The 20,267-nt window shown below is 51.0% G+C and overlaps 1 long non-coding RNA gene across 1 annotated transcript in view; it reads right to left on the bottom strand.

The window, feature by feature from the left end:
- The window catches only part of LOC112405195 (uncharacterized), a 196,976-nt gene that overhangs the window by 93,253 nt on the left and 83,456 nt on the right, over positions 1-20,267 (bottom strand). Inside the window, exon 5 of the long non-coding RNA XR_003004285.1 lies at positions 15,879-16,058. This is a non-coding gene — a long non-coding RNA (uncharacterized LOC112405195). The remainder of the gene's footprint in view (positions 1-15,878; positions 16,059-20,267) is intronic.

The following is a 20,267-nucleotide window of genomic DNA, read 5'->3' as shown; positions in this document are numbered from 1 at the left end:
GAGTTTGGGGAAATCTTGAAGAGGGCAGCCTAGGTGTCCGCCCCAGATCTGCTGATGCCCCAAAGGGAGGGCCTGTCCCCAGCGACAGGGGATGGCAGGGGAAGGGTTACAGGCTAACCAGAAAAAACAATTACTAACGGGAAAGGCCGCACATTCCAGCCCTGCTTAGCAGGGCCGCCAGGGCCGTGGGTGGTTCTTGGATTATGCATTTCCTTGAAAACAAAAAGGAAAGTTCAGGGCAGTTCACTCTGGGGCCTTTGTCTCCAGCCCCCTCATAGCCCGCGTGACCGCGTGCGCTCTCACACACACACACACACACACACACACACACACACACGATCACACACACACACACGATCCCACTGGCCCAGCCAAATGTCCACTGGGAAAGTGGGAACATTAGTACCACTGAAAGCTTGCAAGAAAAGTGGGGAAAGATTGGAAAGAAGAACTGAAGCAAGAAAGGGGAAAGGGTAGGGAGTGGGGACCCCAGAGAACTCTCATCGCCCGCAAGTCTCCATTCTGTGGGTACTGTTGTGGGGAATGTCTGTTGCTTCACTCAGCAAACCTATCTGGAGCCCCTGTTCTGTTCCAGACACCGTGCCAGGTACTGGGGTTATCCTCGAGGGCTTCCTGTCAGGGAGACCTGCTCTCCCATTTTCCCCACAGTGGTCTCTTCTACCCGTTTCTATCTCAGATCCCAGCTCTCTCATCTATGAAATCTGGTCTCCTGATAGATTCTGATGATCGAATTCAGACTGAGAACTGCGCAGCTGATAAGGCTGAGAGGAGATCCTCCCAGGGTGGTTCACTTTTTAAGGAGCATGAAGATGGTGGCACCTCCCTGTGCAAGAACAGGAGGGGGCAGCTGTCTTGCCATAAACATGGGAACAGATTCAAATGGCCGCTGAGCCTGACTGGACATGTCCTTTCTCCCCGTCCTTCACCAGAGCCCTGTGAGGACACAGCTTCCCCACCATAAACGGGGAAACGGAGTCATGAAGAGGGATCAAGCACCTCGCTCAAACCACGGCACAGGCTGCCTCCCCCCCGCTCCCTGGGATCTCTCTCCCTCCTCGGCTCTCTGAGTGGCATCTTTGAGGTCTTAGCTTAAACACTGTCCCTCTGAGAAGGCCTGTCTGACCACCCGTCCGCAGAAGTCTGCTCCGTATTGCCTCTTGTCCCCTTTCCCTTGGGAATGTGCTGATTTTGTATGTGTTTATCTGAGGTCTGTCTTCCTGGCCAGACTCTCACCTGGAGGGAAGGGCTTGCGTCCATTTTGTTCACCACCTATATCCAAGCTCCTGGGATAGTGCCGAGCACACAGTAGGTGCTCAATAAATGTTTGTAGAAGGAATAAAGAAATGAGCGGCTACATAGCTTGGGTAGATGGAACCAGGTCAACTTCCAGGCCTCCCTGTAGATTTATGCCGCTCTCCTCCATCGAACTCCCTCCAGAATGACAAAGTGAGAAGGAAGCTTGGGGCCTCTCCATTCCAGCCCTGGGCTGGATCTAAAACAGCCCAAACTTCAACAAATAAAATCAGATTCCACAGCTGGGCTGCATGTTGCTTCTGTTAGGCCCAGATACCTGGTATGTAGGGGTCCTGATGGGACCTCGCCCAGAGGGAGGGCGGGGGCCACTGGCCCGTGAGTTCCACCTGGACAAGCTCATTCATGTCTCTGCTCCACAGGCACTGACCAGGTGCTGAGCTGGGGTCTCACATGTGGTGCCTGCCCTCAAGCTGTACCCAGGCTTTCCAAAAAGACACTCAAAGAACCATACTAGTGAACTATGCTCAGACCCTGTGGAGAGTGAGATGATCTGGGGGCCACAGCTCTGCTGGGGACGTCAGGGACAAGGAGGTCGGGCGTGGGCTGAGAGAGGGGCTGACCAGCATGGGCGTGCCAGGGACAGGGAACAGCAGGTGTCAAGGCACAGAGGGAAGAGAGCACCTACGTGGGCCTAGGTCACACCAGGAGTTCACTGGGCCTGCATCAGAAAGTGCAGGGAGGGGAGATGCCGGAGAAGGGGCTGGAGGAGGGATGCACCAGGTCACGGGGGGGCAAGCCCTGGCTCCTCAGGCGGACCCAAGGAGCCAGGGCTTTATTGGGTAGGCAGTGGAGAGCCCACCAGGGCTTTTAAAAGGGAAAGGGAAAAGACATAGGCAGCTTTGCATTTTAGAAAGCTCAAACTACCAGAAATTTGCAAAAACCCTGGTGGGAAGTAAGAGTGGACAAGTTGGGAGTCTGTGGCTCTCACCTAGGCAAGCACTGATGGCTGGGACTTGGGGCTGCAGGGTTAGAGGTGAAAGGGCAGATGTGAGAGGCATTTAGGAGGGAGTGGGAGAGCCTTGCGATGAACTGACATGGTCTGCTCAGCCAAGTGCAGATGGGCGGGCAGGAATCCAGGGGGAGAGGATGATGTATCAGCCTTAGCCATGTATCTGGGGGCTGTTAGGGATGTGGGTCTGGAGGGGAAGGTGCTGGCCTGGAGCTCTGGAATTGTCTAAACCCAGACCTGGGTGTTGCCCAAGGAGAGGACCAGGCAGGAAGATTGAGCTGAGTGCCAGAGGAGGGCTAAAGGTAGAGCTGCCCCTCCCTCTCGGCCAAATCAAATCCTAGCATCCTCTGAGATCCACTTCATGTCCTCCTACCCCATCCTATGTGTGAGAGACAGCATGTGGCAAAGACAGGAGGGAGGAAAGGAACTTGCACCAAGCCCGAGGGGCGGGATCAGGATGGGTGGAGGGCCTTGGATGGGGGAGCAAAGGTGCAGAGGTAGGATAAGGGGCCATGTTCCAGAACTGTAGGGGTCTCCCCAGCCCGGGTCTGGCCAAGGCTCCTGGGAGGCAGACGCTTAGAATGACCTGCCTTTGTTGGGGGGGGACAGACCCCAGGCCACTCAGATGCAGTGGCCAGATGCTATGGGGGGCAGCCCTTCCTCGGGGGGCTGTTAGCCCAAGGCCTGCTGGGTCCAAGCCAGGGAGCTGGATCTCTGGTCTCTTGTTTCTCTCCACATGGAGTCTCCATGGGCCGGGCACAGAGGTGACAGGGAGAAGTACGTGTCCGGAAACAGGAACCTTGAGCTGAGCATCGTTTTCCACTCCTTGTCCTTTCTGTGGTGTCGAAGAGAGGATTTTACTTCTTCGCATTCTACAGGCTGCACCTGTAGCTTGTCCCAGCCAAGGGGGCCGTGGTCCTCAGGGATCTTTCACCAGCCCTCAGCTTCTCTCCCTGAGTCACTCCAGAGAGGCCAGGCGAGGCCTAGGACCCCAGTTGGCTCCCCACTCCCTCTCTCCTCCCAGACCCCACTGCAATCCCACCTTTTACCTGGTCTCCCCCTCTTCAGCCAGGCACTCCCAGAAGAAGGCCCTGAGGACAGGGCTGTGAAGGACCCACATGGCAGCTGACATGGCCAGCCTACCTCCCTTGGCTCTCCTAATGACGCCGCTGTTGCCAGTGGCCGGCTGCTAGTGGTCCACCCTGTCCCACAAGCCTGTGCGCAGCCAACCTCAGATGCCAGCAGATGGCCCATCCTCTTTGGTACCCTTGCCCATCCCCATCCATCTCTCCCTCATTTCTCTTTCTGATATTCCTTCCCCTCCCTGCTCCTCAGCCTATGTGTGTATATGGTGGGGGGAAGTGCCCCAAGCCTCGATTCTGGCCAGTGAGACCTGCCCATCGAGGTGGAAATCATTGCAGTAATTAACAAGCCTCCCGGGCGGCGCTGGTCAGGGTGGAGAGGCGAGGAGACAACTAGGGCGGCTGAATCGTCTGGTGAGCCCCCTGCCTCCCACCCCTGACAAAGGCCAGTGCTTCCCAAGCCATGCTTGGGGCCAGAACAGAGAATGAGCCCCTTGTCCTTCAGAGGTGTCACAAGGCCTGGGATCCAGCGCATCCCTTGGGGCAAGAGACATGGAGGCTCAGGGCGTCCGGTGGGGAGGGCCAGCTCCCAGGCCAGAAATGGGTTTAGCCAGGGAGGTGCCCCTAGGGGCCTGAGATGCCCCTAGGGGCCTGCTGAGACACCACCATCCCTTTCAAGGCACTGGTCTCCCACCCAAGATCCTGCCTTGGACAGCTGGGTGGGGGTGCCTGAAAGGGCCTAAACCACACAGTCTGGAGGAGCTGGAGATGGGAAACCAGCTGGCCCCCATCCTGCTTCCTCTGGAGCCACTCTGTCCTCAGCCCAGGCCACTAGGTGTGGCCTGTCTCCCCCTTCTTTTTTTTTTTTAGATGTTGGAGGTAGGAGTTTAGTAATTTATTTATTTATTTTTGCTGTGTTGGGTCTTCGTTTCTGTGCGAGGGCTTTCTCTAGTTGTGGCAAGCGGGGGCCACTCTTCATCGCGGTGCGCGGGCCTCTCACTATCACGGCCTCTCTTGTTGCGGAGCACAGGCTCCAGACGCGCAGGCTCAGTAGTTGTGGCTCACGGGCCCAGTTGCTCCGCGGCATGTGGGATCCTCCCAGACCGGGGCTCGAACCTGTGTTCCCTGCATTGGCAGGCGGATTCTCAACCACTGCGCCACCAGGGAAGCCCTGTCTCCCCCTTCTTACGGCTCTAGCAACAGATTTCAAAAGTGGGAGCTCCCCACTCCCAACTCAACTGCCCCCTCCCAGTGGTGGAATTAAGCACAGGAGAGTCATCTTCAAAACCTCTTCGTTGGGCTTCCCTGGTGGCGCAGTGGTTGAGAGTCCGCCTGCCGATGCAGGGGACACGGGTTCGTGCCCCGGTCCGGGAAGATCCCACATGCCGCGGAGTGGCTGGGCCCGTGAGCCATGGCCGCTGAGCCTGCACGTCAGGAGCCTGTGCTCCACAGCGGGAGAGGCCACAACAGTGAGAGGCCCACGTACTGCAAAACAAAAACAAAAACAAAAAAAAACCTCTTCATCACCATGAGGCTGGCACCAAGGTCGCGTGGGCTCTGCCACCCACCACCCCAAGCAGGACTTTGGGCTGGGCCAGGAGAAAGGGGAGGGGGCAGTAAATATTTATTGCTTTCGATTGAGATAAGCTAAAGTGATGTGTGTGACACCTTTTCCTCTGGCTCTGCTGGTATGCCGTGGGTCTTCCTGCTTTGGGCCTCAGCTTCCTTCTCTGTAAAATGAGGATTTGGGATGAGATCTGTGGTTTTCAAACACTGCTCTCAGAGCCCAAGCATTCTATAGGAAAGAATCAGGGCTAGAGCAACTCTGGTTTTATCAGTTGCGGACTGGGCTTCACCCCTAAGATTTCATGTGCGGAATGAGTTCACAGCTGAGAAACATTTGATCACCTCTGGGCCAGGTGATACCTGTTTCTGTCCCAGCTAGAAGTTTCCAGAGACCGGCAGCACCACATCCACTGCAGGAGGGCTCGGGCTGCCTGGGGAGAGAGGAAGGACCCTAGAAGGATGAACCAAAGGGACTTACTCCTCAAACCTTAGGTTGGGTACAGTACTGGACACATAAATACATATATATGTCCAGGACACAGAGGGACGAGGCTGGCTCAGGAGGGTCATGGCAGACCCAGAGGAGAATATGTACCCATGTTCACTCATACATGCTTATGTGCACACACATGCATACACACACGCATACACACAGGCATAACACAGTTGACCCCTGCAGCCCTGCCTCCATGGCAAGGCTCCAGCTGGAGGAATTTCCCTGTGTCTCCCTCTGAGCCCCGCCCCACTCCCACTTACCTCCTCTTTGGACTCTTCAAGCTGACCTGGCTGAGCTCTGTCTGGAGATGAGGAAAATGCCTCTATCTGTTTTTCAAATATTTGGGGCTTGCTAAAGACCAACACATTTTTTTTTTTAAAGTGTGTATAATTTGAGGGCAATTTGATCCATATGTTTCTGATTCTCTTGCACTTAAATCATCAAAATATTGATTTTTAAGAGCCATTTGATGTCTAAGGAACCTTTTTAATAAGCTTTTAAAACTCTTTAAACCCAGAGACTGGAGCCGGTGCCAGGGCCCAGGCTGGCTGCTGGCTGGTCGCAACCCCTCCCCTGGGTTGTGATTACTTGGAGCCGAGTCTCACGCCCCCGCTGCAGGCCTCACCTCTGCCTGGACTCCCTGCCTCCCCCAGAACTAGCCAGGGGTTCCAGCTACAGCTTCTTGCTATCCTGACAGAGGGGCTCACCCTGCTTTCTTTTCACAGACCTCACTCATATTTCCTCAAAGCACCATTAAGACACAAACCAAGAGGAGCAAATAGGATTTTTAAAGCCTGTATAATATTTTGCTGTAGAACTATGCTACAATTTATTTAACCAATCCCTATTGAAGAACATTTAGGTCATTTCCAGTTGTACACCTCACTGCACATTTCTGATTATTTCCTTTGGATACGTTTCTAGAAGTGAAAATACTGGGTCAAAGAGTATGCACGCCCTTAATGCTCTTTCCACACATGTTGCCACATCATTTTTCCGAAAGATTACACCAATTTATACTTCCACAGGTCTCCCCTCCTGCACTCTTGAGAGGAACTCTTGAGAGGAATTGTTTTTATTCAAACAATGCTGTCCCATTTGAACACAAAGAAGCTCTCTCACACAGCACAGATCCAAGAAGGCTCTAAAACCAGAAGGCCTGCGTTTGAATTCCAGTTCTGCTATTTACTAATTGGAAAAGTTACTTATTCTTTCTGTGCCTGTTTTCCCAACTATAATTTGGGGATAATAATGGCACCACCACATATGTTTATCATGGGGATTAAATGAGATCATGTATATAAACTTAAATAACTTAGTGTCTGATGCATAGTTGGTGGTGAATAAATGATGGCTAATATTATTACTATACTTAGCTATTCCTTCAACCCAGAATGCCCTTCTCTTTCTCACCTGTTTTTTTTTTGAATTTTATTTATGTTTTTATACAGCAGGTTCTTATTAGTTATCTATTTTATACATATTAGTGTACATATGTCAATCCCAATCTCCCAATTCATCACCCCACCCCACCACTTTCCCCCCTGGGTGTCCATACGTCTGTTCTCTACATCTGTGTCTCTATTTCTGCCCTGCAAACCGGTTCGTCTGTACCATTTTTCTAGGTTCCACATATATGCGTTAATATACGATATTTGTTTTTCTCTTTCTGACATACTTCACTCTGTATGACAGTCTGTAGATCCATCCACGTCTCTACAAATGACCCAATATCGTTCCTTTTTATGGCTGAGTAATATTCCACTGTACCTCATCTTCCTTATCCACTTGTCTGTCAATGGGCATTTGGGTTGCTTCCATGACCTGGCTATTGTAAATAGTGCTGCAATGAACATTGGGGTGCATGTGTCTTTTTGAATTACAGTTTTCTCTGGGTATATGTCCAGTAGTGGGATTGCTGGGTCATATGGTAGTTCTATTTTTAGTTTTTTAAGGAACGTCCATACTGTTCTCCATAATGGCTGTATCAATTTACATTCCCACCAACAGTACAAGAGGGTTCCCTTTTCTCCACACCCTCTCCAGTATTTGTTGTTTGTAGATTTTCTGATGATGCCCATTCTAACTGGTGTGTCTTTCTCACCTTTTTGATGCCCTTTTTTCCCCCACTCACCTTTTTTGATTCACTCACTACCTGGGTCATTACTTATCTCTACAGTTAGCTAAGTTCCATTTCAATTCAAATCAATTCAATTCCATCCCAAGAATTCTGGCATTGTGCAAGCCAGGGCCTAGGGAGCTGGGCAGACACATAAAATAGACCATCTCTGAGGTACAGGCGAAGATGTGCTCTTTGAGATTTACAGTGGCCCCCACCCCAGCACACTCCATTCCTTGTGCTTTGATCTCCTATAACACTTTGTGTCCATGAGGTCATTATGCAAGAGACTATGTACCGCTCTCCATCACAGCTTAACTGTGTGTGTGTTTGCATGTGCATGCATGTTCTTGTACACACATGTTTGCATGTGTGTATTTCTGTGGGCACGTGTGTGGGTGTGCATGCTTGTGTGTGCGTGTGTGCTTAGAGTTTAAGTTCCTGAGGTGCAAAGATAACATGGTGAGTTTCCTCTGACTTTTCCACAGATCTTACCCAAGGCAAGGCACAAAGCTGCCATTCAAGAAACACACAAATGAATGAATGAGTGAACAACCGAACGAACGAACTAACGAAGGAACGAACCATAAACCCTAAACGGGCGCTCAGGCTGAGGATCTGGGAAGAGGGTTCCATTGGGAGTCAGGAGTTCTGCATTTGAAACGCGACAGGTCCTGTGTGACAGGGGCACGACCTGCCTCTCCTGTTCCTCCGTGTTCATCCCTGACAATTGCAGGGATTGGATTAGATAGTTCTTCCCAGTTCTGAGGACGCTCTGAAGCCTCCATTCCCTAACAGGCTCTGTTCCCAATTGTCAGCCCCACTCAGTCCCTCCAGACGCAGACTTCATCAGACCCATGAAGGCCCCAGTCTGGCTTGGAGAGGGCCTCATGCTCCCCTGCCTCATGGGGCTCAAGGATATTTTGTCTAAATTCTCCAGGAATAGAGAAAAAGCACAGAGGCTTTTGCTAAAACCCAAAGCAGGTCTCTCTGAGGACAGGGATTAAGTTTGTCTCTGCTGATCTCCCCTCTAGTCGCCTCCCCTGTCTGGGAACCAGCTTCGGATTCTCTGGGGTTTATCCTCCCTCATATGGTTCCACTCCCTTTGTGTTACCCTTGTGCCATTTTCAGCCATCCCTTTGGAGCGCCTCTGCGAAGAATAGATCCCCAAAGAACAAAGCAAATTTTGGTCCAGGCTGGTTCGAAATGAAGTCCCTCTTCCTTCAATAATTGCAATTTGGGAAAGAAATGAGACCCTCCTGACTCCCTGGCCTGGGGTAACTCTGCCAGACCTCTCACCAGACCTAAAAGACCATCTCTACTGGCGAGGAAGGGGACAGTCTCAGGAGCCCAACTTCCCTTCATCCCAGCCCAGGACATTTCAGGCTCTGACAGAGCTGCTGGTGATGGGCTGGTGGCTTGATTCTTACAGGATTATCTGGATTTGGAGGGTCTCTCAGGGGTCAGCAAGTCTGGGAGGATCGAGCCTAACTCCACACAGAAGAGGTAGGCGGAGGGGTCTCTATCTCTGAGTGACCCCTTCTGTCTCAGAACTGCCTCTGCTCAGGGAAAGAAGCCTGATGCCTCTCGAGGGTCTCACTTCCCCCATCTCACCCTTACCTCCCAGATATCACTTTTGGGCTATAAGGTGCTACTTCTGTTGACAAAACAACAACAGGAATGTGAGCTTTATGTAAAGAGTGGAGGATGCTTTTGAATAATTTATGTGATATTTTTAATCCAAGTTTTAAAAATCCTAATGTTCCAAAAACAGAGGAAACACTGATGCTTCAATATTCAAACTGAACAATCTTTTACTTAAAAAAAATAAAGTCTTGGAGTTCATAACCAATTGGCGGTCTCTCAGAAAGCCCCTTTTAAAAAACGTTTTTTTGGCCACGCAGCATGCGGGATCTTAGTTCCCCGATCAGGGACTGAACCCGGGCCCACGGCAATGGAAGCGCCAAGTCCTAAGCACTGGACCGCTAGGAAATTCCCAGAAAGCCCATTTTTAATGACCTTGATTCTGACTCACCTTACTTAGAATATATGACTTTTATGCCCCTCTTTTGTACACACACACACACACACACACACACACACACGCAACACACTTGCTCTGTGATCCTGGGCAAGTTTCTCAATATCTCTCAGTCTCAGTTTACTAATTTATAAAATAAACATAATTTACATAATAAAAGATTGGATAACTATGTCCAAGTTCCCTTCCAACTCTTGAATTCTATGATATCAAGGGAATTCTGAGCATGCAAACTTACTGCAGCAGCTGTATAACAAGCAAACTATTTTGCCCTGGATAATCCTCAGGGCATCCCTCCAGCCACGGGCTATGGATGGGGCAGAGCTGACTGAACTAGTGAGGGAGACAAAATACTGCTCATGCTTTCAAGAAACAGCTCTGTGAGCTATCCGAGGGCAACACCACATCTACCTTGCTCACTGCTGAACTGCTGTCACCTAGCACAGGCTCCTGTACATAACAGCTTCACAAAACAGTCGTTGAATAAACAAGGGAATTAACTAATTCATTAAAGCATGCATGCTGTGTCTCTTCCAGAATTCAAATAACTCTTTTCCCCCCAAATGCAAAAGTTTTTGTCACTAGAACACCTAAGATGAATTTTTTTCAGAGGATTCCAGACCAGATATTGGTAAATGTGTAACATATTAAAACAGATCCAAAGTAATTCCTGTGAAAAGCCTCCTCCCCCGGATGTAACCTGTTCTGTTTTTTGATTTGGGTGCTGAACACAAGTGTGTTCCCTTTATGAAGATTCATTGAGCTCTACTCATAATTTGTACCCTATTCTGAATGCATATTGTACGTAAAACTGAGAGCTTAAAACAGATGAAGGCGACTTCCCCGGCGGCCCAGTGGTTAAGACTCTGCGCTTCCACGGCAGGGGGCGCGGGTTCAATCCCTGGTCGCGGAACTAAGATCCACAGGCCGCACGGCACAGCCAGACAAAAAACAAACAAACAAAAAAATAAAGGTATATAGCCTCTTCTTTCCATCCCACTCCATCCATCTTCACCCAGTAAAGTCCATTTTCAAGGGGAAGGAGTTACAAATCCAAAGGGCCTGTGTCTGAAATGCCATGTTCATTGGTCCCTGGGATGGAGGTTCCCAGGTTCTGAATACCCTGCCCACCCCAGTGTGCAAAGTGTGCACACTGCAGTGCACACTTTGGTCTTTGCACCATAAAGGTGACAGACTGGAAGTAACAGGGCTTTTAGAGCCAGATAGACCCCAGCTCTGCTACTTACCTCTATGGGGCATTGGGCAAGTCCCTCCCTCTCTCCAAGCCCCTATTCCCTTATCTTCAAACAGAACAGTAGCACACGCTGTTCATTGTCTACACCAAAATCATTCCTTCCCACTTCTTTGCTTCCCACTACAGCTGAGCACCCCAGTTGTGCGACTTCCTAGCCTCTCAGGTTGCTAGATCAAGAGCGTGTGACCCTTCGAAACGCAGCATGGGAGGGCACTTGTGTTCTTGGTTGGCACACTGTTGTGGCAACCTGGAACTCTGGCTCTGGACAACTGGAGGGAGACAGAGGCCCTGGGTGGCCCGAGAGGCTCAGCTCCCTCCACTAGAACTGAGAGGTGAGAGAGCTTTTTCCAGGCTGCTGGCCAAGTCCCAGAGGAGGATGAGGAACCAGGCCTATTGCATCCAACTGTGAGTTGTTCAGAAGTGCCTTCTTATGTCACTTTCAATAAGTATTTGTACAATGCCTACGAGTGCCAGGTACCCTACTGTGTGCTGGGGACACAGTGGTAGACAAGACAGATAGGTTCCCTGCCTATCCAATGGCCACAGCAGTTCAAATGAACACAGACTTCCCAACTTTCTAAATCACTGTGAGCATAACTGTCAGCATATTCCCACCTCTGTGTTTTGAAATCCATCAATAATCCAAGGACACTCCCACAGTCCCTGGCTTGATGTTGCTCAAGATGAATTGTTTTGCAGGAAAGTGAATATTTATTGAGCATCTTCTACGTGTAAGACTTGGTTCTATAAACATGAGGTCCATTTTCACCCCTCAGGGAGCTTACATTCTGGGGTGGTTGGAAGAGGACAAATGTTTGATCTGAGTAACACAAGTTATCATGTCTGAAGGAACCATAGGGAAGGTCCAGAGCAGCTGCGTCTGCTTTGGGGATGAGGTGACCCTAAAGGTGGTAGGATTCCATCAGGCAGAAGAGGATAGGAGATGACCCACAAGAACAAGTTAAGGGGCAATGCCCAAATGGGGAAAAAAACCAGCTGAGGATGGGGATAGGAATCAAACTGGCCTAGAGACGTGGTTTGCAACCTGATCAGAAGACCTTAAATACTAAGCCGAAGAATTTGGACTGCATCCTATGGGCAAAGGGGCATTTCAGGCCAGGAAGTAATGTGACAGACCCAGTGCTGTGGGAAGATTACTTTGACATCTGTGATGGAGATGATTAAGAAGGAGGAGACCCTGGAAGCAGCAAACTGAGGCCTGAGCAGCTTCAGAGCTTTCAGAGAGGGGCTCACACCCTCTGGGTTTGATTCCTGGCTCAGTTGCTCTGCTAAGGCTGAGCACATCCTGCTGTGGAAGACTGCTGGTTGCCTCTCAATATCCACTTCGCTCTCTCTCCTTTCTAACAAAATCTTGAGTTTGTCTGGGGCAGCAAAATTCCCTGTTAAAAATATTCACCTCCTCCAAATCTAGCTGAAGATGTCCATATTTCTGGCCAATGAGGCATACAAAGAATTTTATAGTGGGGCTTCTGGAAAGGTTCTGTTTTCTTGATAAAAAGACATTGATCCAGCCAGCACAAATTTTTTCCTTACCCACTTCTTCCAGCCTGGAACTCAGTTGTGAAGCCTGGAAGTGGTGCAGCCATTTGTGACCATGAGGATAAAAGCTACCAGTCAAGGATGGCAGAGCAGGAAGATAGCAGGAGTCTTGATTCTTAATGACTTTCTTGAACAGCTGTACCAACCTGGACTGCCTATCTCTAGCCTTCCTATTATGTAAGAAAAATAACTGTTTAACTTGTTTAAGGTTTCTCTTAAGCAGTCAAATGTAATTCCTAACTGATATACATGGCTACCCTGAATGCCTCACTTTCTCCCTCTTTTCGTGATCTCACAGCCTGGCACAGGAGTGGATTATCCATCTACCATGTGCTTTTCAGAAGCTGCCCACAAGAGCAGCTGAAGAGGCCCTCAGTCTATACTGCCCCCTTGGTCCCAACTCTCTCAGGCTTGCAGGGCCTCCCTAGCTTGCCTAGATCTTCCAGAGACCAGAAGGCAATGCCAACTGGGACAGCCCCAGGAGATCTCCAGCTGTGAATCCAAGGCAAGAGTCCTAGACCGGCAGTCAGAAGTCCTGGGATGCCGGACCACCTCTGCTACTAATCAGGACATGACCTTGACCCAGTCACTCCCAATTCCCTTGGGCCTCAGTCACCCTATCTTGGAAATATGGGGACTGAGCTAGGTCAAAGTTTTCAAAGTATGCATCAATTAGTTTGCATTTAACTGTAAATAATAAAAGCAAGCAAAAAATGAACAGCAAAAAAATCAAAAACAAAAAGATAGTGTATTCAAACAGGCTTAAACAATGAAGAAAGTTATCATCTGATAAAGTCCAGAGACAGGACCACTCCAGGGCTGGTATGGTCAGCTGCCCACCAATGTCGTCAGGCACTCTGCAGTTCTCCATGGATTAGCTTTGTCCCTGATCTGCCTTTCTTCAGGGGCACAGAATGGCTACCACAGTACCAGGCAGCATAACCAAGGCACACCCCTAGCCAAGAATGAAGTGAATCCATCTTTCTTGTGTTTGATTTTTAGGAGCAAGAAGTTTTTCCCACAAGGCCCTATCAGACTTCCTTTTACCACTCACTAGCCAGAAGTGCCCCTTTCCAACCAATCACAGAAAAGGAAAGATGCGATTGCCATCTGGTCTGAACGTATTCTGGAGAGCCAACCATGACCAGTACAGAAAGGGAGCCCTCTTCTCTAAAGAAATACCACATGACCCCATGATACAGAGCAGATAAAAGCAGAGGCCCTTGGAATGAAGTTAGGAATGGGAAGAAGGCTAGCCCCGCTCCTACTGTCCTCAAAGTCCCAGTCACAGAACCGTGGAGCCCTTAACACCAGTTTGAAAGCCACTGGGCTTGATCTCTAAGGCAGCTTCTCACTCCAACACCCCATGGGTCTCTGCTTCTATGATTAATGGCTCTAGCAGAATGGGGTCAATAAGAAAGGGGAAACTACCCACATCCCCTGAGGTCACCCTGAAGTTGGGTCCAGTCAAAGGGCCTGGGGGCTTCTTCTAGCCTGGCTGCAGCTAGGAAAACTCTATGGATTGTGTTGTACACTCATCATAGTGACACACATTCATACAACCTTTTCCAGTTTGCAGGCACACATAATCTCATCCAGTCTAAGAAGCTGCCTTATGAGTAGTGGATGGCGCAGATGGCTCTAAACTAGAGCCACAGAGGTGGGGAAGCCGAGGCATAAAACAAGGAGGCCTTGGCTCGCAAAGCCAGGGTCTGGAAGAGCCTAGCTGGAACCATAGGCTGCCAATTTGGCTTAAGGGTGAGTGACGCTCCTGGGAAATTGGGGATACAAGGAAAAAAGACATAGGCATGACAGCAAGGCCCCAGATCATGGAGGCACAGGCTTGCTGGCTGGGTGATTGGGTCTCTCAGGCTCTCTGAGCCCCACTCCCCTCAGGGTCACTGGGAGGATGGGGGGGAGCCCTGTGAAGGGTTGTTTAAAAGAGCTGTGGGACCTTCCAGGCTGAGGCTGCAGACAGCTTGGGGAGGGCAAGCTCTGTTTCCTTACTTCAGACTATACCTGAAGGAAGACCGGGCCCCAACCACAGACTGCCACCCTGTGCCTGCCACCTCCTCCTGGGCACTTCCCCCACTCCTTGGAGGCAGACGGCTGCTGAGGGCGCTCCCCACAAGCCGGCTCATTAAAGATTTGCTCTGTCAAGCAGCAATCAAAATAAACAGACCAGCCTGAAAGCCAGGGAACTAAAAACCAATTAAGAGGGAATGGAGATGGAAGGAGGGGTGGAAGCAGGAGGGGAAAAGAGGCCGGGGCTTTCCAAAGACTCAGTTCCCATGGCAGCCAGCTTCCAAAATAGTCTGGGAATGAAAAATAATGAAAACCACAGTGGAGAGAAAAGCGATCCTGGCAGAAGAGTCCCGACCTCAGGATTGGCTAAATCCCCTTGCTCCTGGCTCTCAGAGGGCGCCTCGGTGGGTCAGAGCACCGGTGACCTGTCCCTCGCCACCGCCCACCCGTTCCTCTTTCCCTCTCAAGGCTGTGAATGGTGCAGACCCTTGCTGGCCCTGCTGCCAAGGCCCCAGGGTGAGGGAACCACAGTCAACACCTGCCCCACGGGGAAACTGTGATGGAGACGGGGAGGGCTAGGGACAAGACCGGAAGGGGAAGTTCAGGTCTGCCAGCCTGGTTTCAGAGGGTTTCCTGGAGGAAGTGACATTCAGACTGAGATCTGAAGTAAGAGCTGGCCAAGAAATGAACAGAAGGAAGAGCGCCTCAGGAAGAGAGAAGAGGAATAGAAAAGGCCTGATAGTGGAGGAGAAGAAGAGAGAGAAACACCAGAAGTTGGGTAGGGCTGACAGTTATTGAGCTGGGCATGCTCTGTGGCAAGCTGAGTGCTTTTTATGCACTGAATCCTGAGTGGTAAGAACCCCAGCAGGCTGCGACTCCCAGATTTTGTAAAGGTGGTGGAGCCAGGATCCCAGCCCACATCTGCGGACACTACACCTGCCCTCTTTCCCCTCTGCCTGGAGCCGGGCCTTCCGGGGAGCCCCCAGTTCCCTGCCCCTTCCCCTACCCGGGTGACAGGAGAGCCCTGCATGGCATTTCTAGCGTCACCTCCTAATGATATCTCTAAGGAGGCCCCTCAGCCCACCGGGAGGCATCACCCGAGGCATCACCGTTTAACCATCTCCAGACCCCCTTGTGGTCTGGTTTCTGTTTCATTGGTGAGGCAGCAGGAAAGCTGAGATCCTATTAAGCTCACTTGCAGTTGCCAAAAAGGAATAACGGCCAAAATTAAGTTAACCCTTTCACACTCCCTCGCTTCCTGAGCCACAGAAATAAGAGCCCTGAACCATATTACCATCAAGGGAAGCAACACCTCAGCCCCAGAGGAATGGGTTCCCAGGCCCAGAGGGACACCTGGCCTCCCCAGGAGGCCGGACCGGTCGGGAGCCTGTTCTGCACCAGCGTAAGCAACGGTGTGATAACGGGCAGTGCCCTGCCCAACAGCACTTACTCAGTGGACGGGCTCCTAGTTGGGAAGCAGGACGGCGCTAACTGGACCTGGGTCTTCCAAACAGGAAGAGGCAAGGTGAAGGCTGTGGATTCAGTGGCAGCTCTTAGGCTCTGACTTTTCACTCTCTTTCCAGGAAGCCAAGCCAGCACCAAGTGGGAGCCCACTGGAAACGGGGTGCCCCTGAGAAGGCAAAAGCACAGCCATCAGATCCCAACTTAGTGTCCTCTGAAGTCTCTGAGCAGGACAAGGGGAACGTGGGCCAAGGAAAGAGCACTGGACTCAATGTCCAGAAAGCTGGCTTTGAGCAGAGTACCTGTCCTGTCCTCGTGGTGAATGAAGCATAGACTTTGTAATCAGAGCCCCCCAGGCATCAACCTTAGTTCCATCATCTGGTAGCTGTGTGATCATGGGCAAATGACTCCTTCTGAGCCTTGGGTCTCCTCAACAGTAAATGGGCATAATAATACTGACCCCATAGGGAGGTCTCTATAAGAGTGACAAAAGGTGCCAGAGTGCCCAGTGTAAGCTGGGGGTGGAGTAGGAACTCACTAGCATTCCTTCCTCCCCTAAGCCTCAGCTTCACCAACTGTAAAATGGGGTACCAACTCTCCTAGGTTAAGTGTGCAAAGCGCTCGGAAAACTGCAAAGGCCTATGGGTTCGTGCAAGGGGCCTCTGGCTGGGGAAGATGCTGAATCACTCCCTTACCAGCCCACACTACGTTCAGCATTTCTCTCACCTGCCATCAGCCGTAAGGCCTTCCTTACCCTGCACAGCCCCTTCCTGGGTGGCCTTGAGGAGTCTCCGTGGCCACAGAGTTAAAAGAACATTTATGGGGCAAATATAAGAAACTCACGGCAAGTATAAGAAATTGGGATTATGATGTACCCCCGCTCCCTGGCTTCCCACTTATTGTTGAAGGAGATGAGGCCCGCGCACAGAAGGTGACCCTCCTGAAGTCATGGCTTGTAAGTGCCTGGGTTTGGAACCCCAGGGCTGTCCCACTCCGAGGCCATTGCTCCTGCCCCATGCACACCCCCAGTTTACTGGCTGAATGACTCCCAGGCCTGAGGGGCCTGTCCAGGGCCAGCACAAGGAGCCTCCTGAGACCTGGGGTGGGTCCCTCCGCCTGTGGGTACTGAGAGTGGTCACCCTTCCGCCAATGGGAGAGAGTGACATGCTGAGTTACCACCGGCTTCCTCGCTGGCCGAGGGCTGCCCGGAAGTAGCCCACAACGTGATGGGAAGGACAGCCTGCCCGGGAGGTGGTGACCCTCAGCCCTGGGTTTGAATCTGCACTCAGCTGTGCAAACTTGCACAACCCTGAACCTCTCTGGCTCTCAGTCACCTCAGCAGTACATCTGTAAATCCAGGAAAAACGTGCCCCATCTCACAGGCTGTGGGAAGATTGGAATGAGATGACCGACAGGTGTTGAAAACAGGCAAACCTTGTTGTCTTTCGTAATTAGCACACTCATTATTTGTTTGTGTTTCTAAGCGGCAGATTCACTAAGTGGGTTAAACAGCTTCTCACTCCCCGCTCCTTGGGCATCCCCATCCTGTTGACACTAGCCCTCTTTGTGCACCAACAGTGAGAAGATGAACCCATGCCCGAGTCAGAACATCCTGGGGGAGCAGAGTCGACTGCTTATCTCAAGGGCTGGCTGTGCTGACCCTGAGACAAACTGAGCCGAGAGAAGCCACGTGTGGTTCCTCCATCTGACTCTCATAAATTAATAAGATGACGCGTCAGGTCAATAGCCACCTGACACATTTGTGTGGGGCACAGGGCTCGCCCTTTACAGATAGAATCCTAGGAGCATCACATCACAGCCCTGTGATGGAGCAGTGACTGACTTATTTCCTCCCTTCCTCCCTCCCTCCCCCCCTTCCCTCCTTCCCTCAGATTTCCACCTTTGATCCCTAAAGACACATTTCCAGGCAGTCCCAGGGCTGTGCCAGGGGAGGAGGGACTGCTGGCCTCAGGGCCCCCGTCCTGGGCAGGCAGGAAGGGCCCAGCCATCTGAGAGGACCCAGGGGAACTGACCCAGTCAGAGCAGCAAAGGGAACAGAGCAGGGGCAGAGATCTGGGGCTCAGAGAAGGCGTTTGCTTGGAGATTTGGGGCACCAGGCCAAGTAGGGAAGCCCTTCTGCCTGGATGTCCATGAAGGAACGTTTCCCAGCCAGCCCCACAGATCCACACCTCTAAAGCTAATGCCAGAGGCTCCCGCAGCAAGGCCTGGGGCACCAGAGGCACACAGTCAAGGAGTTATCAAACCAAACCAACCAGGCAGTTAGATGAAAAGGCAGCCCCCTCCAGCATCAGAGGAAATCAGGGGAAGCACCCAGACAGCTGGGCCAGGTCTTGAGGAAGAAGCAGGGAGTCAGAGAAAGCCCAGAGCAGCTGAGAGGGGGACTCTGGCCCCGAGAAGCTGGATTCAGGGGCTGAGGGGAAGCCCCTCATCCTGGGGGGCTCTGAGGAACACATGTCCCCTAGGCTCTAGGTGGCTGCACTCCCATGTGCCCGGGGGCCACAGAGAGATATGCTCAGCCACTGGGCTCAAGGGGACCCTGTGTTTCTCATGGGTCATCCATTCAACCCTCACAGCCAACCTCATGAGGCAGGAATCATGCCCAGTTAAATCTAAAGAGTCTGCAGCTCAGAGAGGTTAACTAACTCACTGAGTCACACAGTGTCCTTGTCAGGTTCATCTGGCCGCAAAGACTCTACATACTTACTGTTTGACGGGTTAAAATCATTAACCAGTGACTGTTCCCAGCCTCCCTCTTCCCCTCTCCTGCTAAAGGGACTCCGGCCGACCCACCTCCTTGCCTCTCCTTCCCACCCTTGAAGTTATCCCTGCCGGGGAAGGTGGTTCCCTGGGCCTTTGAAAAGCAGAAATTGGAAGAAAAGGGAAAGGAGAAAAAGGTCCGAGAGGCACTGGGTGGCTTTGAGGTGGAATTATGGGGAGAGGAGAAAGCTGTGTCCTGAGGAGGCACAGAGGTGGAGAGATGTGTGGGCTCAGAAGTACCCGCTTCCGTGACTGAGAAATCCAAGGACAGAACTGAAGTTCTAGTGACATCATGTTTGGCTTCTGAACTCTGTTCTCTTGAACCAACACCACTGAGGCTGGGCCCCATGAATCACAGATGTGGAAGCATCTCATTTGTAAGAAGAGAGGAGGAAAGGAAAGGGAATTGGGACTGAGGCAAGGCAGAGACCAGCCTCCTCTCACAGCATCTTTGCTTTCTTTTGTGTGGTGTTCTCCTCTGTGCACTCACCACTTGCTTTGTTCACTTTTAGTTTCTGCTCCGGTATGACTTCAGTTAGCACACAGCCCACCATGGCCACCTGCAGCATCTCTTCAGTGCTTTTCTAGAATGATGACAATTCTGTTTGCGTTCCCACTGTGAACTATTTCATTGTACTCATGTTTCCTGGTTCAAAAATCATTTTCCCACAATTAGGTCTCTTTTTGACGGTTTTATTTATCTTTAAAGCTTAACCTTCAGCTGTTCTTTTTTTTTTAATTTATTTATTTTATTTATTTATTTTTGGCTGTGTTGGGTCTTCATTGCTGTGCGCAGGCTTTCTCCAGTTGCGGCGAACGAGGTGCCACTCCTTGCTGCGGTGCGCGGGCTTCTCATTGCGGTAGCTTCTCTTGTTGCGGAGCACGGGCTCTAGGTGCACAGGCTTCAGTAGTTGTGGCTTGCGGGCTCTAGAGCGCAGGCTCAGTAGTTGTGGCGCATGGGCTCAGTTGCTCCACGGCATGTGGGATCTTCCCAGACCAGGGCTCGAACCCGTGTCCCCTGCATTGGCAGGAGGATTCTTAACCACTACGCCACCAGGGAAGCCCCCTTCAGCGGTTCTTGATGCATCATTGTGGTCTCATGTTTTGTAGCTCCATTATCAAGTCTAGGGCTTGTGAATCTATAGAACTGTATGTTGATCCTTCAAGAATTCACAAATATAACTGGTTTATTGAAGAGTCTCAACTTAGTGGGAAATAAACACAAAAATGGCTTTATGTCTTCTATCCTCCCCTATCTATACTATGACAAATTCCTTTTCTCATTGGTTAAAGGCTCCCTTAACTATAACTTGGTCCAACCCAACTATAACTTGGTCCAACCCATACATTTTAGTCTCCTTGAGTTTCCAGGACAATCTGGTTCTGTTCATCAAGACGCATTTCTGCTTATCGGTTTCTTTCTTCTCCTCCTCCCTTTCCCAGGAGAGGCCAGAGCTGTAGCCCCACTTAGCTGCAACGGAGAAGGGATCTGATCTGATCTTCACACACTTTCCCCCACCTCCTCCTAGGTCCAGGTCATCCAGTGTTTGGGACAAAGAGAAGGAGGTGGAAAAGGGCACACATCTTCTAACTCATTCAG

The sequence above is a fragment of the Neophocaena asiaeorientalis genome, unplaced genomic scaffold (assembly GCF_003031525.2).
Source record: "Neophocaena asiaeorientalis asiaeorientalis breed wild unplaced genomic scaffold, Neophocaena_asiaeorientalis_V1.1 scaffold171, whole genome shotgun sequence".
Taxonomy (NCBI): Eukaryota; Metazoa; Chordata; class Mammalia; order Artiodactyla; family Phocoenidae; genus Neophocaena; species Neophocaena asiaeorientalis.
This window is presented reverse-complemented; position numbering and strand designations above follow the sequence as displayed.